We start from the raw sequence: 19,297 nt of genomic DNA on the forward strand, positions 1-19,297 counted from the left end.
GGTGGGGGTGTATTGACTATTTCTCCTCCCAAGCAAATCAAAACTTTCACATAAGATTATGGATTGTGTAGTCTTAACCTATCGTGAGCATGCTAGTGCATATAAGTTAATGGTCATAAGATTTGACATTGATAACATTGGTATGAACACTGTAACGGAATCCAGATATGCTTTTGTTTCTTGAACATATAATTCCTTTGAGGATTGGACCTCGGAAAAGGGTCCATGACAGTCTCTTAGATATTCCTTCGACTAGGAAACACCGTCTCAAGATGTTGAGACCGAACTTAGTAGAAGTAAGAGAATTTAAGCTTAGACAAGTCTTAGCCCATCTATGTGACTCTTATGGTGGAGTCTGAGCATTGAACCCACAAGGAAGTTATATGTCCTCCTGAGTAGTCATCAAAAGGAAACCTTGGTACAGATGGAACTGTAGATAAATACAAAGCTAGAGTATAGCTAAAGATTATAACCAAAAGTAAGAAATAATTTTTTTTTTGAAACTTATTCACATGTCACTGGAATCACTTCTGTTAGGATGATGATTAATATTGCTTTTATTCATGATTTGAATATATGCATCAACTGGATGCTAAGACTGCAATTTTAAATGGTGAATTAAATGTAGAAATTTATACGTACCAACCTAAAGGTTTTTAGTTGTGAGAACAAAGTAAGTGAATTGATTAAATATATGTATGGTTTAAATCAAGCACCTAAACAGAGGCATGAAAATGTGATCATGTAATAAAATCTAGCGGTTTAAGATTAATAAATCTAATAAATGTATTTACATTAAATCTGAGGATGATGCTTTTGTTATTGTATGCCTGCAAGTTGATGGATGCTCATATTAGGCAGTAACATTGATTTTATTAATACCATTAAAAGCATGCTAAATGAGAATTTTGACTATGAAAGACTTAGACCCTACTGATGTAGTCTTAGGGATTCAAAACAGAGAGACGTCTGATGAATATAATCTTAGTCAATTTAATTTTGTTGAAACTGTACTTATTCAAGATGAGGCTAAACCTGCTTCTACTTCTTGTGATCCCACTTTTAACTTGATAAAGAAACAAGGGTGACGGTGTTTTATCAACTTTTGAGTATTTTTACGTAATTGGTAGTCTTATGTAATTGATTAATTGTATAATACCTAGTATTGCTTAAGTTGTGAGTAGTTTTAGCAGGTACTCTTGTAACCCTGGGCAGGATCACTAGAAATCTCTCAACCGAGTTTTGCGCTACTTGAGAGGCACTTAAACTTTTGCTTAAGTTTTGGAAGAATCCTGTTGTGGTGGAAGGGTGCTGCGATGCCAACTGGATACATGACTCAGAGGAATCAAACTCCAAAAGTGGGTACATCTTCATGCTTGAAGATGCGTCTGTGTGGTGAAAGTTTTTCAAACAGACAAGTATAACTCGATCCACTATGGAGTCAGAGTTCATATCCTTGAAAAGGCCAGAGAAGAGGAAGCTAAATGTCTAAAAGATTTCGTGGAAGGGATTCCACTCTGACCTAAGTCCGTGCCATTGATTGAGATCTACTGTGAAAGTCAAGCTGATATTGGTTGCGCAATAAACATTGTATATAACGGAAAGTCTGGACATATATGAAGAAGGAACGAGACAGTGAAACAACTACTATCTAGTGGTATTATCTTGACTTCGTAAGCTCCAAAGATAATTTTGTAGATCCTTTGAAGAAAGGTTTATCTAGAGAGGTAGTTAGATCCACATCAGGGGGATGGGACTTAAGCTCATAAAATAAATCACAATGAAGGATACTCAACCTTGAGAATTGAGCTCCAAGATCAAGGTTCAATGAGACAACTAATTTATGGTGATATCGAGATGGCACTATCTTTGCCCTTCCCTACGGTGTAACCGCGTGATAGTGTTACCTGCATGAGATAGGATGATCTGTTGAGATCTTATTGGGTTCCATGGCTTTGTTTAAAACGGGGTGTGGCAGGACACTCTTGATGGACTCACCTATGTGGATGTTGGAAGTGGGTCCCAATTCCTATGAGAATTTGAGCTGATTCTCGAGAGACATTCATTAATCCAGGATTTAGCCCACGGCTAAAACGGGAACAACCGCAAGAGCTTGGCAACTTTTATTGGAGACATCAAGTGTGGTTGTTATTTCTGAATTGCATTCACTGTTGGAGGTTCAAGACATTGTGTTCACCGTTACGACAAGAGGTTCATGTAACTTCTCACTAAGTTTAGGTTCAATTTTTGGGACACCTTAGTCGAATTTTGATGTCTTCTGGTTTCTCGTATATTATCGATATGTTTTATCATTCATATGGGGGATTGTTGGATAAATAATATATTTTTTAATAGGTAAAACATTTAATGTGGTTTGGCCCCTAAACCTTTTGCTCCCTACTTGTTTTTCAAAATGAATGTTTACAACATAAGTTTATTTCATACGAGCTAACAAACACGAAGTACATGTTTTATTGTATCACACAATATTCGAGAATTTTTCTTGATAATAACGAGTCTTATCGTTTGTGACAACAACTCATTTTTGGAACTTTGCAAAAGAAAATGAAAAACTTTTTTTTGAACTAGAGAAGGAAAAATGCAATAAATCATTATCTTCGTGCAGGTTTTCTGGTTTGTCAACTGACAAAAACATTGCATACGTTTTCTACTCACTTTATTCTTCTTCTCGTGTTCGAAGCCTCTTTCACCTTTTTCTTATCATTGTTTGGTGATTAACAAGAGCCTTAATTGAGAATATATGTTTATGTGAGAATCTTCTCACCTTTTTTATTTTTCACATGCAAGATTCTTTTTCTTATTTTTGACGTTCCAAACACAAAATAAGAAAGCAACTACTTTACCTTTCAAGAATATAGTGAACAGAGAAACTAGAGAAACAAAAAAGAACATCCTCTTATTTTGTTTTTCTCTGAAACTATGGATTCCTGTTTTTTTTTTTTTAATAGAGAGAACAACTCAACTCATAACTCCTCGGTTTTTAGTAGGAAAAAGAGAAGAGGAGAGAAAGAGAGAAAACAAGATTTCTTCATCTATTTTTTTTTTCTCCATGAGTTTTTTGTGTGAAACAAGGTGGTTTCACAGAGTTGTGTTTCACTGCGAAATTATTAGGGTGTTCTCTTGTATGCTACAATGAGGAACGCTAACGATAGTTGTATCCTGGAGGCAACTCGCCAATGAAGCTATAGCATCTCTCTATTTAAAGGAGTAGCAGGCGATATTGTCTTTACAACAGTTTATCTAATACGTTCCTCTATCATTTTTGTTCCGCATGCTACTCAACGTGATTCATCCACCACGTTGCTGCAAATAGAGTTAAGTGTCACTTGTGCTTATTCAATTTATTTTTATTAATATTGTTGTTACTAACCCAACAATTTAAAGACAATACTCTAGTTGCTCGCTTGCCTGCCTGCCTTGTAATATAATTACCAATTTAATTAATAAACCAAAATATAAATAAAAATTTCAGGTCTATATATATATATATATATATATATATATATATATATTCTAGTTTAATTTTTGTAACAACAATAAATAAAAATATTTGTTGTTTCATGATGTTTTTGTTTCCTTTAATCTAGTTGTTTCATATTGTATTGAAGCTTATGTATGTGCATGTGTTTATGTGAGTTGTTCATGAACTGAATATACCTTATATGTGCTATATTATGAGCTACAGAACATGTTAATACTAGGGTTATGCTTATTTCAGTTTAAGGATACTTATAATCATGTTTTAGCATAAAGGTATGGTGATTATAAACATGAAATTCCAACATTCTACTTCTATATTCTCTCATTTTTTCATTCATGGATTATCAGAAGAATAGATATGTATAAGAGGTTAGAAGAGGGCTGAGTCATTAGCTATGTGTCATTCAATCTATCCATCATTAGTTGGATGACACCTCGGCAGGTGAGTCAGGACACCTAAGCTGCTGATTGCAATCCTAATTATAATTAACCCAGATTAACCAAAAAATGATTACCTTAGGCTAAATAAGATTACCTTAAGCCAAACTGATTTGTTGCTAAACCAACATAAAGTCTAACATGCAACCTACTAAGTTTAGTGGAAAGAATAGTAGAGTATTTGGTTTCAATAATAAAAAAATGAATGATTGATGATTTGTAAATGGTTGGTGTTTACTAACTATGGAAATATAAAAATGTTCATATTTCTTTCTTTTTTGAATGAGCTTCAAAAAGCTCTATAACGTGTTGAGTATTAGACTAAAGATAGAAAAAGGTAACATATGTATTGACATCAAATTGGTTTGCACTTGAAATTGAGTAGACTAAAGTTTCTTGATAGAAGTTGAAGAGAACTTTAACACAACAAATGCTGTAAAAAATAACTTTTAAAAGTTCCTTAAAAATACTTCTACGGGTAAGGTAAAAAGCTTTCATTCGTCCGATGAAAAAGTTGTTGGACAGTGGACTAGAACTAGACTCATCCCTGAACATATTACATGTAGTACAATCTCAAAAATTAAAATTTTGTTGATCTGTAGAGTTTTGAGTTTATCTCTTAACTCGGGTAGATTTTTATCAACTCCTTTTAACATGATGTACTAGACATCTTGTAACATACCTATCGAGGCCCTAAAAGGGACCAAAAGGGAGGAGGCGTTGGGACCTGATAACATACCTATCGATGTGGTGGAAGTGTCTGGGAGATGAAGGAATATCTTGGTTAACCAAGCTATTCAATGGAATCTTCCAGGCAAATTGGATGTCGGAGGATTGGCGAAGAAGCGTTATTGTCCCGAATTTCTAAAACAAAGGAGATATTCAGAACTGATCGAAGTATAGAGGCATTAAGTTGATGATCCATACCATGAAGCTTTGGGAAAGGATCATCGATCGGCGTCTTTGAAAGGAAACGTGCGTAACGAAGAATCAGTTTGGCCTTATGCCCGAAAGATCGACAACGGAAGCAATTTTCCTGGTAAAACAACTAATGGAAAGATATCGGGAGCAAATGCGAGACTAACACATGGTGTTTATCGACCTGGAGAAAGCATACGATAGAGTACCGCGCGAGGTACTGTGGTAGACGTTGGAAAATAAGAAGGTTTCACTGAAATACATAAACATAATTAAGGATATGTACGATGAAGCGGTTACTAGCATTCGGTCGTGCGATGGCGTTTCGAGCGACTTTCCGATAAAGATTGGGCTAGACCAAGGATAAGCCTTGAGTCCTTACTTATTTGCGCTAGTGATAGATCAAGTAATGAGGGATATACAAGGTGAGGTCCCATGATGTATGCTTTTTTCGGATGATGTGGCGCTGATCGGAGAGTCCAAGTCAGAAGTAAAGGAGAATCTAGAGTGCTGGCGACAAACTATAGAATCGAAGGGATTCATACTTAGTAGAACCAAGACTGAATATCTGAGGTGAGAATTCGGATATTCCAGGCAGGATAGTGGGGATGTTTTGCTCGATGGACAACTAGTACCTTGAAAGGATTCCTTTCGCTATTTGGGATCGATGATCCAAAGCGATGGTGGGATTAAAGAAGACGTTAGACATCGGACCCAAGCAGGATGGGAAAATGGATATTAGCATCGGGCGTCTTGTGCGACCGAACAGTCCCCCTAATGTTGAAAGGAAAGTTCTACAAAACTGCGATTCGACCCGTGATGTTGTATGGCGCTGAGTGTTGGGCGGCGAAGGACCGGGACACCAGAAAACTGAGCACAACTGAGATGCGTATGCTGAGATGGGTGTACGGACATACAAGGCATGATCTTATCAGGAATGAATACGTTCGCAAAAAGCTGAAGGTAGTACCAATCAAGGAGATGCTCACCCAACATCGATTGTGCTGGTTTGGGCACATATGTCTAAGACCTCTTGATGCACCGGTTCGCTTAGGACACATTTTGCGAGTTGAGGGTCGGATGAAACGTAGAGTCCGACCAAAACTTATGTGGGATGAGTCGGTGAAGTGTGACTTGGAGAACCGGAAACTAACGGAGGAAGATATGTTGGATAGACGGAAGTGGATAGCAGCGACCCACGTAAAAGAGGTAGGTTTTTGTTCCCGGTTTGAGTTGGCCGTCTACGACAGTTTGTTCGCGCACAGCGTGTCCATTCAGAATGATCTGTCTCGGGAGCTCGTGCCCCTCTTGTCATCACTGACATGGGTTGCTAGTTCTTTCCGAAATTATTGTTGCTAGATGGAAAATACGTGTTGGCGCGTAAGTGGTGTTTGGTTCTAGGTACTTGTTGGCTCTCCGCCCCTAGCGGTGAACGACAAGCCCGATTACCTCTTCATGCCCGTATCGTGCCCCCTTTTGGTTTATGTTTCCAAAGTCTCAATGGTGTTCCCCCGTTTGTTGCTTAATCTTACCTATCCGTTGGTAAGATAAATCTTTCGATCTTTCGCGCACAGATTGTCCGCTTGGAACTACTTGTACCTGGTGCTTGTGCTCGCCTGGCCTCAAAAGGCTTGGCGGGTTTGTCCTATTGGAGACGGTCGTTTCTTGATGGACAATAAGTGTTGGCGTATGAGTAGTGTTTGGTTCTTGGGTACTGGATGGCTCTTCGCCCCGTGCATCGAACGACAAGCCCGATTACCTCTTCAGTACCTTTCCAGATTTATCTTCGGGAAAGACTGGTTGGTTCACCCGCGGATGCGTAAACCCTACTAGAATAGTGTGCCCACTTCCTGTTCCACCCGCGGCACGGAATGTGCCAAGGATTGAATACTGTCTCCGGACAGGTTTCCCAGGCTAGCGAGCCGGGGTAGAAACTTAGCAATACTTTTATGAGATAGGATCTTCACGAGATATTATCTCTGCACTACCCCGACTTGCTCGGAACTAAAGGGCGTTGGTTTCTGGTACTAGACACCTGATATATAACCCCATCAAATTTCATGGTTTTTGGAGTTGTAAACATATTTATCTAATATTTTACAAAACTGTGATGCGTTTCTGGAAAATTCTGACGGGCAAAAAATACTCTGCTAAACAATTAACTTTCTCGAGCATAACTATGAGTTTTTGGAAATGTTGATCCAAATAGGATGTTTAGTTCTGGATCTTCTCTTTAAACCCCTTTTTGATTTGTCTAATTTGGACATGCGGTTTGAGAGATAATTAAGGTATTTGGAAAATTGTTGTGCATGTCTGTCCAGAAAATGTGAAATGTGTGTAATCTCTTGATTATGTCTAGCAACCTTTGATTGGTGATGTGCTATCACTTTGGGCATATCATGGGAACCTGTAGTACTGATTACTTAGAGAATATTTAGTTGAAATTTAATTCTCATGATAACTTAAGCATGTGGCTAGCAACCAATTCCTATGACATAAGCAATAATCTTTTCTAGAGGTAAATTTATATTACTTTGTCAAGGAATAATATGATTTTGATCAGTTGTATATCAACTTTGTTTATGTTCAAAATCACTTGGATTATATATGTTTGTGTAACATCAATTTACTTAAATCACATGTTTGGTTAACAATTGTGGTGCAACAAGAAGTTTGTGTGCTTAAATTGATTTGTGAATACACAAAGCATATGGTTTCAATTACCAATCTTTTGTGACCTACTAATGATTGCTCGAATATAATGTGGAGGTACAATTACTTGATCCAACAAGAAGGTTGGTTAATGCTGGGAGTGCTAGAATGCGTGCTCCAGAAGAAGCATGTGAGTCTTCAACCAAAATGACCTAGGTATGAAAGCATTTCTTTGAGAAACTCAACTATCAAAACAGTTGAAGGAAAATAGGTAAAAAGATTTCAGGTATGGACATTATCGTTCTTCAGATGTGCGTGTTGTGCTTTAAAAATAATTTCCAATGGTTATCTACCTTACTATGAGATATGATATTTAGAAATAAGTTCATGTAATACTTTGAACTGTTAGCATAATAGAACATGAGAAATAAAGAGATAATGTGAAACCTGTATGATATTAATTGATAATGAATACATGAACATGTTAAATCATAATGTTGGTATAATAATATAGTTTGGTCATGCGTCGTATGTTAAATGACACAATATCACAGCATGTTAATTAATCTTAAAAATTGTGAGGGTATAAAATAAAAATATTTATTTTAATCTCTCAAGAAGATCGTAAAAGTTGCATAACCCATTTTTGTGTTCTTGACCTATATGCCTAAAAATGGGGGGAGGGTATTGACTATTTCTCCTCCCAAGCAAATCAAAAATTTGACCTAAGATTATGGATTGTGTATTCCTAACCTATCCTTAGCATGCTAGTGCATACATATAGGTTAATGGTCATAATATTTGACATCGATAACATTGGTATGAACATTATAACGGAATCCAGAGATGGTTTTTTTTTGAACATATAATTCCTTTGAGGATTGGACCTCGGAAAAGGGTCCATGACAGTCTCTTAGATATTCCTTTGACTAGGAAACCCCGTCTTAAGATGTCGAGACCGAACTTAGTAGAAGTAAGAGAGTTAAAGCGGAGATAAGTCTTAGCCTCGTTTATGTGACTCTTATGGTGGAGTCTGAACACTGAACCCACAAGGAAGTTATATGTCCTCCTGAGTAGTCATCAAAAGGAAACCTTGGTACAGATGGAACTGTAGATAAATATAAAGCTAGAGTATAGCTAAAGTTTATAACTAAAGTAAGGAATAAATTTCTTTGAAACTTATTCACATGTCACTAGAATCACTTCTGTTAGGATGATGATTCATATTGCTTTTATTCATGATTTGAATATATGCATCAGATGGATGTTAAGACTGCAAATTTAAATGGTTAATTAAATGTAGAAATTAATATGTACCGACCTAAAGGTTTTTAGTTGTGAGAACAACGTAAGCGAATAGATTAAATTCACAAGCACCTAAACAGAGGCATGAAAATTTGATCATGTAATGATATCTAGTGGTTGAAGATTAATAAATCTGATAAATGTGTTTACATTAAATCTGAGGATGATGCTTATGTTATTGTATGCTTGCATGTCGATGATATATATTTTCATCATATTCGGCAGTAACATTGATTTTATTAATACCATTAAAAGCATGCTAAATGAGAATTTTGACTATGAAAGACATAGACCATACTGATGTAGTCTTAGGGATGAAAAACAGAGATACGTCTGATGAATGTAATCTTATTCAATTTCATTTTTTTGAAACTGTACCAAATAAATTTAATCACGATGAGGCTAAACCTGCTTATACTCTTTGTGATACCACTTGGAACTTGATAAAGAACAAGTTGACGGTGTTTTATCAACTTTTAAGTATTTTTGCGTAATTAGTAGTCTTATGTAATTGATTAATTGTATAAGACCTGGTATTGCTTACGTTGTGAGTAGTTTTAGCAGGTACTCTTTCAAAAAAAATTCTTAAGTTTTGGAAGAATCATGTTGTGCTGGAAGGGTGTTGCGATGCCAACTGGACACATGACTTAGAGGAATCACAATCCACAAGTGGGTACATCTTCATGCTTGAAGATGCGTCTATGTGGTGAAAGTTTTCCAAACAGACAAGTATAACTCGATCCACTATGGAGTCAGAGTTCATATCCTTGAAAAAGCTAGAGAACAGGAAGTTGAATGGCTAAAAGCTTTCCTGGAAGGGATTCCACTCTGACCTAAGCCTGTGCCATTGATTGTGATCCACTGTGACAGTCAAGATATTATTGGCTGCGTAGTAAACAGTGTATATAACGGAAAATCTAGACATATATGGAGAAGGCACGAAACAAGGAAACAACTACTCTCTACTAGTATCATCTTGACTTTGTAAGGTCCAAAGATAATATTGCAGATCCTTTAACGAAAGGTTTATCTAGAGAGGTAGTTAGATCCACATCGAGGGGGATGAGACTTAAGCTCATAAAATAAATCACCATGAAGGATACTCAACCTTGTGAATGGAGATCCAAGATCAAGGTTCAAATAGACAACTAATTTATGGTGATATCTAGGCAGCCCTATCTTTGTCCCTCCCTATGGTGTAACCGCGTGATAGTGCTACTTGTATGAGATAGGATGATCTGTTGAGATCCTAATGGGTTACATTGCTTTTTTTAAAGCGGGGTGTGGCGGGACACTCTTGATGGACTCACCTATGTGGATGTTGGAAGTGGTGGCCGCTTCCTATGAAAATTTGAGTTGATTCTCTAGAGACATTCATTAATCCAGGATTCCGCCCACGGCCAAAACGGGAACACCCGCAAGAGCTTGGAAGCTTTCGTTGGAGACATAAAGTGTGGTTGTTATTTCTGAATTGCATTCATTGTTGGCAGTTCAAGACATTGTGTTCACCGTTACAACAAGCGGTTCAGGTAACTTCTCACTAAGTTAAGGTTCAATCTTAGGGACACCTTAGACGAATTTTGATGTCTTCTGTTTTCTCGTGTTTTATCGATATATTTTATCATTCATGTGGGGGATTGTTGGAAAAACAATATTATTTAAAACAATTAAAACATTTAATGTGGTTTGGCCCCTAAACCTTTTGCTCCCTACTTTTTTTTCAAAGTGAATGTTTAAAACATAAGTCTCATTTTCATACGAGATTACAAACATGAAATACATGCTTTATTGTGTCACACATTCTTTGAGAATTTTTCTTGATAATAACGAGTCTTCTCGTTTGTGACGACGACTGAGTTTTGGAACTTTGCAAAAGAAATTGAAAAACCTGTTTTTAAAATAGATAAGGAAAAATGTAATAAATCATTATCTTCATGCATGTTTTCTGTTTTGTCAACTTACAAAAGCATTGCACACCTTTTCTACTCACTTTATTTTTCTTCTCGTGTTCGAAGCCTCTTTCACGTTTTTCTTATCACTGTTTGGAGATTCACAAAAGCCTTAATTGAGAATATATGTTTATGTGAGAATTTTCTTCAATTTTTTCTTTTTCACATGCAAGATTCTTTTTCTTGTTTTTGACGTTCAAAACACTAAATAAGAAAGCAACTTCTTTACCTTTGGAGAATATAGAGAACAGAGAAACAAAAAACATCCTCTTTTTTTTCTTCTAAAACTATGGCTTCCTGTTTTTTTCTTTTTTTTTAGAGAACAATTCAACTCATAACTCCTCGATTTTTAGTAGGAAAAAGAGATTATGAAAGAAAAAGAGAAAACAAGCTTTCTTCATCTATTTTTTCCTTCTCCATGAGTTTTTTTTTTGTGAAACAAGGTGGTTTCACTGAGTTGTGTTTCACTACCAAATTCTTATGGTGTTCTCTTGTATGCTACAATTAGGAAAGCTAATGATAGTTGTATCCTGGAGGCAACTCACCAATGAATTTATAGCATCTCTCTGATTAGAGAAGTAACGGGAGATATTGTCTTTAGGACAGTGTATCTAATGCGTGCTTCTATCATTTTTGTTCCGCATGCTACTCTACGTGATTCATCCACCAAGTTGATGCAAATAGAGTTAAGTATCACTTGTGGTTGTTCAATTTATTTTTATTGTTGTTGTTATTAACCCAACACTTAGACATTCCAGTTAAGCTCCGCAACCTCAGAGTCTATCATCATCCCAGCACTGGCTAATAAGGGCATGCAACAGTTAGCCTTCTTTTGATACATCATTTTGTTCTTTTAAATTATAACCAATATGCTTCATGTTCCAACCTTAAAGAAAATTTTACTATTAGTTTGATCTGATATCCTTGACACTATCTGACTAGCTTAATTTGTATGTACACCTATGTGAATCAAAACGAAATTATTATAATTACAATTCGGGGGAGGCATATGGTTTTACATGAACTCTAGCAACAGATAGTCAAGTTTACACTGAGAAACAATAGTAATCTTCTCGCTAGGTAGCCTATATCTAGTTAGGTGCTTGTAATTTTCAAAGTGTTAGGACATAGAATATTGTAGAGTTTTTATGTATAGTATGTCTTGTATCCTAAGTCATGTAATACGTGCACTGCAAGTCTTTTAGAGTCTGTATATATACTTGTTCCTATTGTACGTATATTAATTCATTGAAATCGATAATAGATTATTCTTCTAAACCTCTTCTGTTCTTCTCTTTACCTAAATAATACCTAAACTCGACTTGGTATCATCCTTGTTCGATTCTCCATGGCTTCCGCATCTTCTGCAGTTTCAACAATTGGCACTTCTTCTCAATCAATGAAGTCTTCTTCTGTTTTCTCTCAACCTCATCATATTATCATTGTCAAACTTGATGAAACAAATTACTCTCTTTGGCGTGCTCAGTTCCTACCATATCTTCAAGGTTATGAACTTGATGGTTTTGTTAATGGTGAAAAACCTTGTCCCTCTGCAACTCTTAATAACACATCAAAACCTAATACTGAATATGCTCCATGGAAGAAACAAGATCGAATTCTTCTTGGCTGGATTTTCTCCTTTTTAACCCCTGCTGTTTTACGACACGTTCATCGTATCACCACCTCCCATGAAGTTTGGTCTTCTCTTGAGTCTTTGTTTGCCTCTAAGTTTGCTGCTCATATTCATCATCTCCAATGTGAATTTCATGCCTTGAAGAAAGGGTCTCTTTCTCTGAGAACCTATATAGATCGTGCTCGTGATATCGTTGATAGCCTGGCTGCTGCTGATACTACTGCTACCACTACTGAATTATGTCATTGCATACTTGCTGGTTTAGATTCGTCTTATGATCCCATTGTTACATCTCTTAATACATCCATGGGATCTATGACTATTGAAAACTTTATTACCTCTCTTCTCACCTTTGAACTACGAACGGAACAACAAAACAGGTCCCTGACTTCTCAACCTGTTGCTAATATTGCGTCTTCTTCAAGATCTTCGGCGTCAAATGATGTGGTTTTTTATGTTGTTGTAGATAGTGGTAAAAGGTTGTCGTTCACTCAGACTTGTGAAGATTTGTTTTAGACTTAAATTAAAATAAAAACTCAAGATGAAGTGGTTATCAAGATTATAAAAAGCACCGAGACTCAGGATTCCACCATTGACCAATTAAGTGATTTAATATAATCAATATTCATGCAATTCTTTGCGTTTAAAGTGATTCTAATATATTGCCTCTAGTAGATTTTTGAAGTAACAATTGTATACGTCAAGCATGAAACATCAAAAGTCTTAAACTAAGCATGCTCCATCAAAACGGATCACAATCATTCAATAAAAATCAATTTTCCAATATTAGTTCCATGCAAATAATCATAAAAGAAATTGCAAGAATTAATTAAAATAGAAATATACCACTTTTCATGGAATAATGGCTTCCTTCGTCGCCTCGTCTAAGGGGTTTATCTCCTCATATTATTCACATACTCAAAATAGGTTTTCATAGCTCAAAAGGGTGAAAAACAAGAGAAAACTAGTTAAGCATACAGTTTGCAACGGTGTATAAGCGTTACAAACAGTTGTTACAGAAACGATATATGAAAACTGATGTAGAAGAAACGACTGTCTCTGGGAGTAGTATGTTCTTCGTGTTCTTCCCCTACACCAGCAGAACTGAATGTCTGTAATTTCAATTTTGAGCTTTCTGTGGTTATCTAAACTACCCCAAACTGTTCGTAACCCTTCTATGACCTATCCGAACTCCTTTCATACTGCTCAGAAACCTAAAAATTCCGATAAAAATTCTCTCTTTCTTTTCGTGCAAGTCACGGAAATAATCTTCTCTGCCGACTTGTTTACGCGTTTCTGAGCTTTCCAAATCATCCTAAACTCTCTATTAGGTAAGTAGCTATCTCCGGAAAGATTATCTCCGGTTTAATCTCCCTGAAACTTCAAAAATCAGGCCAGCAGAGACTCGTGTGTAACTTCACCTCTGTTTTGCTCCAACTCGACTTCTAGCCCAATTCAATCCGTTCCAGCGCTCATACCAAGCCTGTTATGCTAAATCACGTCCAACCCAACAAATTCCAGCGATTGAATCTCCCTAAAACAACCTAGAAATCCAACCCTAACTCTGGTATGCAAACTGGTTTTGTTCCTGCCAATTGTTTCTTTTGAATTTTGAGAAGAAAGTGGTCTCCCCCTATCCAGAGTGGGGGTGCGAATAGTAGATTCCCTGCAGGGATGCCCCTTAGTAATTAGGTTGCCCCTTATCCATGGTGAGAGTCTGAATAGCAAATGTCCTCCGGGGTGCCCCGCACAACTTTTCGAGCCGATTTTTCCAAAAATGTTTATTGGCCAAAAATACCTACACACACATAAAACACCGTAATAAGTACAAAAATGAGCACTATCAATTATAGAATCGAGACAAATTAGACACAAAAATGTGTCTATCAAATACCCCAAAACTTATTATTTGCTAGTCCTCGAGCAAAGATAAAATCCTAACTCACTGACGCAGGCATCGTCGATTGCATTTAGCGTATGCAATAAGCCTTTAAACCCCTAGGTGGCCCTAGTGGCCGAGTTATAGTCTCGGGAGGGCTTACCAGAGGTATACCCACAAAACCTTTATACTCCAGACCCTAGCTATCTGCGCATAACCTTGGAAAGCACTAAAGAATCTTCTTGGTTGACATACTTATTGACTACATGAAGAAATACCCTGATGCGAAATTCCAATTGTTGTACACGATTTTGCACTCAAGCATACTAAAATTCATATAAAGTGACAGAGCTCTACTCAGATAGTTGCACTATGGAAATCAATATTCGGAGTCAAACCAATCACATGGATAGATTAAGAGATGGATATAGAAAAACGTAGATGGTTTTGATGTTTACTAAGTGAACGGTGTTTCCCAAATCTGTCTGAAGGCCTCCGCCAAAATGAACCTATCCTAATGGATTGAGATACTAGTCTGACTAATATCAACATACTGGCATATACAAGGGTACCAGTGGTCGATAACCTAACTCTAGGTCAACACAACTGGCATATACAAGGATACCAGTGGTCGACTTTATTGAATTTTCCTTTTTGCCAAATGGTCCGGTTTCAATTTTTTTTTTTTTTTTTTTTTTGGTATCTCAATCACTCTAATTCACCCTAACATTGGTAACAACTTGAATCGTGAGCCCCACCTAATCACTTAGAATAACATAGTTTAAAAACAAAATAAAATAAAAATAGATGTGAAAAGGACTCAACGAGATATGATGAAACTATCATGTTATTTCTAACACCTGAGCTCTGTGCTTTTATGAATAGACTCTTCTAGATGTTTCCATCTAATCAGATTGGTTCCTCAACTCCTACAACCAAAATGCTTCCATCCACTTAGGTTGGTTAGTGAAATCCTCAATAAGCATAAATTTCTAGGTTCTGGAGTTTATTTATTCACTAAAAAGTTTCTCCCATACCCCCAAACTTAAATCTAACATTGTCCTCAATGTTCTAAAGATAAAATTAAAAGCATGAACAAGGAGAAACTGTTACCATTTGAAGCAAAAGAGATAAGGAAAGATATTATCATGTTGTATGAGATTGGGTTACCTCCCAAAAAGTGCTAAATTTAAAGTCTTCAGCGAGACGTCAAATACCACAAAATGGCTAATTACCTTTCAAATCATATATCAATAGTCGAAACAACTGTGGGTCAACAAAAGCAAATAAAATTGCCACAATTATCAGAAAATTGCACCAAATCAGAAAAATGAACAGACATAGCACATCCTCATCCAAGGATTCCTGCAAGACAACTGGGTTTTTCTGTTGTGCCCGTTTGGGCTTCATATGAGTGTCTTGACAAATTGACTCATTCGAACAACAAGTCTTTAGAATTTCCTCCTGGACAATATCAGGAGGATCCGGTTGCAGAGTCGGAAGTGACTCAAGTAATACCTCAGGTACACTAGGCTCGAATCCCAAGTTAGGGACTTCTAATGGGGATAATTGACCATTACTACCCCCAAACTTAGGGTAGTCAGTATTCTCGGACAAACCTCTAACTATTTCTTGAATTTCTGGATCCTCAGAGTCTTTAAAATACTCAAGAGCTTCTTCTAGTTCAAAAGTTTGGTCACCTAACTGACTTAATAGATTTTCCTCATCAAGTTCATCTAAGGAATCACCAAATAAAGCGTCCCAATTATCCTGAATTAGATCCTGAACTAAAGTGCTAATCATATTCACTTCCTCTAAATCGTCAGAAGGTTGTCTATTAACATTAAAGACATTTAGTTCAGTGGTCATATTACCAAAGGAGATGTTCATAAGTCCGGTCCTACAGTTGATGACAGCGTTAGCTGTGGCTAAAAATGGGCGACCTACGATCACCGGTATTTGAGCACTAGGATCCTGAACAGGATGAGTATCTAGAACAACGAAATCCACTGGTTGTATACATGGTAAGGGAGTAAGTTCACACTAGCTCCTAAGTCAAGCAATGCCTTATCTACTGAATAATTACCGATCACACAAGATATGGTGGGGCATCCAGGATCTTTATACTTAGGGGTTGTTTGGTTCAGAAGGATTGAACTTACCTGACCAGCTAAAAAGGCTTTCTTATGGACATTAAGCTTACGCTTTCGTGTACAAAGGTCCTTAAGGAACTTGGCATAAGCAGGCATTTGCCTAATTGCTTCTAATAAAGGGATGTTAATGTTTACCTGCTTAAATATCTCTAGTATTTCGTTGAAAGTCGACTCTCTCTTTGTTGGAGCTAACAATTGTGGATTTGGGGCTTTGGGTACAAAATGAGACCTGTCGGGAACCACATTGGCATCACTAGAAATTTTATCGGTTTCTTCAGTTAGTGGCTCCTTCTGGGGCTCATCTTGGGAACTAGAAGGTGGATCTACAGTATGTCCACTATTAGGCTTGGCTACCCTACTGTCTACCGTTTTACCACTCCTAAGGGTTGTGATAGAATTCACTTGATTAAATGGTTTTGCACCTACTTCATGAACTCCTCTAAGGTTGGGGGTAGTCTGACTATGGAGCCTTCCGTTATCTCTCTCACTTAAGGTCTTATATATTTGGACGATTTGAAGTTCTAGCTTAGCAAGGCTCTGAGCATTAGTTTGAAAGTTCTGCTTGGTTTCCTGCTGAAAACTAATTTGGCTCTGTGCTAACATATCCTGAGTTTTTGCTAACATCTTAATAGATTCCTCTAAGCTAGTCGTTTTATTTTCTGGGCCTGATGAATTCTTAGTGTAACCAAAATCTGGGGAAGCATTAGAATTACTAAACTGACCTAGACTCTGGCCCTTAGACCATGAAAGGTTCGGATGGTTTCTCCAACCAGTACTATAGGTTTCTGAATATGGGTCAAATTTCTGACGGTTATCAAAGCTAGTGTTATTATAGAGAGCATTGGCTTGCTCTTCATTATTCTGGCCTTCCCAAAAAGGATCTATTCTACCACTAGTATGACCCAATTCTAAGGCTTCTAACCTTTTTGCTATAGCAGCAATTTTGGCATCTGATTCATAGCCTCCTTCTACCCTATTAACGTTTCCCCTACCTAGCAGAATTTTTTTCTTGGGTTCCCTACTATATTCCCATTGTTGGGTCTTTTCGGCGATTTCATTAAAAAATTCCATCGCCGCATCAAAAGTTTGGTTTTCAAAACCACCAGTGCATAGAGACTCAACCATGGTTGTTGTCGAATAATCTAAACCCTCATAAAGGATTTGAACTAGCCTAACCTTTTCTAAACCATGATGAGGACATTGGGATAATAAGTCATTGAACCTTTCCAAATACCTATACAAAGACTCTCCCTCCTGTTGAGAAAATGTGCAGATTTGTGTCCTAATAAACGATGTTTTGTGCCTAGGGAAAAACTTGTTCAAAAAGGCAGATGTAAGTTGTTCATATGTTTTGATTGATTCGGAAGCCAAACTATACAGCCACGACTTGGCTTTATCTTTTAAGGAAAAGGGGAATAACCTGAGTTTCAAAGCATCATCATCAAGGTTTCTAATTTTTAGTGTACTACAAATTTCCTCAAAGTCCCTAACATGGAAGTATGGGTTTTCATTTTCTTTCCCTAAAAAGAATGGGAGCATATGTAGGGTCCCAGGCATAAGTTCATAATTTGCTTCAGTTTCAGCTAACCTGATACAGGAGGGACGAGTAGTCCTAGTAGGGTTCAACAAAGCTTTTAAAGTTGCCATTTCTGGCACTATCGGGATATTTGGGATTCTATGCAATCACAAAACAAGGCTGACTCAACCAAATCAAACCTAATTTTCTAGCAAACAAAAAGCATGATGGTTCCACTTAGATTGTTTCTAGACCATCTTATATTCTTTCGAAAAGGAACTCGTTACAATCTGAGCAAACCCCTCTGGAATCAATCCGAGTCAAAGTAAGTTGAATCGAGGCGAGGGAAGCTCAGTGGAGCTTTGATACCCAAGGCCTCACCGGTTACAAGGCGGCGCAGTCACGCATTCAACTCAAAGAAACCATCATGAACTTCGAAGTATGCTCAAAAGAGTAACCAATATTTTTCGAACGACTTTCCTATTAATCTCATTACCACATCGGTCTCGTTCTAGTCAAAATTTTAGGCATAGGTTCGCGTTTGGTTTCTTTTTCCTAAGGCGGGCAAGAAGAGAACGGTGATGAAATCCGAACCCTTATCTTCTATGGCCAGTCCTTTCCCTTTACTAGGAAATTAAAGCAGTCTTTTTCAAGTCCTCAGCATATATGCAAACGAAGGAATACAGTAAACCCGCTGACAGGGGATTCACGGGTGTTTCGAAAAACTTACCTCCCGTACCAGACGGGCGAAGAACCGCTGACGTCGACTTGGGACACGACTCCTATGTCATGTACGAACCCGAGGGGCCGAGGCGATATCGTAATCACCGTCCTTCTCTGCACACAGTTTTTATTTAAACCAACCCTTCCGTAGGGTTTAAAAATAATAATGTCCCAGTCCAAAAATAAAGTCCAAAAAGTGTCCAAAAATAAAAAGAAAAATTACAAAAAATAAAACCCTATTTACAGTTTCTAAAAATAAAACAAAATAATTGTATACAAAATCTTCTTCTTCACTCCTTTTGGATTCCTCTCTTCTTTCCTTCTTTGGCGATGCTTTCCTTTTATAGTACTTTGTATTTCCTTGTAGCTTCGCTCCAATCTGAAAAGAATCGAAAAATACCAAAGGCGTAAAAGAGAACAAAAATTCTAAAAGAAATAAAATAAATCTAAAACCTAAAACCTAATACAAATCCGCATCGGCGGCGCCAAAAATTGATGTGGTTTTTTATGTTGTTGTAGATAGTGGTAAAAGGTTGTCGTTCACTCAGGCTTGTCAAGATTTGTTTTAGACTTAAATTAAAATAAAAACTCAAGATGAAGTTGTTATCAAGATTATAAAAAGCACTGAGA

This window comes from Papaver somniferum, chromosome 1, assembly GCF_003573695.1.
Source record: "Papaver somniferum cultivar HN1 chromosome 1, ASM357369v1, whole genome shotgun sequence".
NCBI lineage: Eukaryota > Viridiplantae > Streptophyta > Magnoliopsida > Ranunculales > Papaveraceae > Papaver > Papaver somniferum.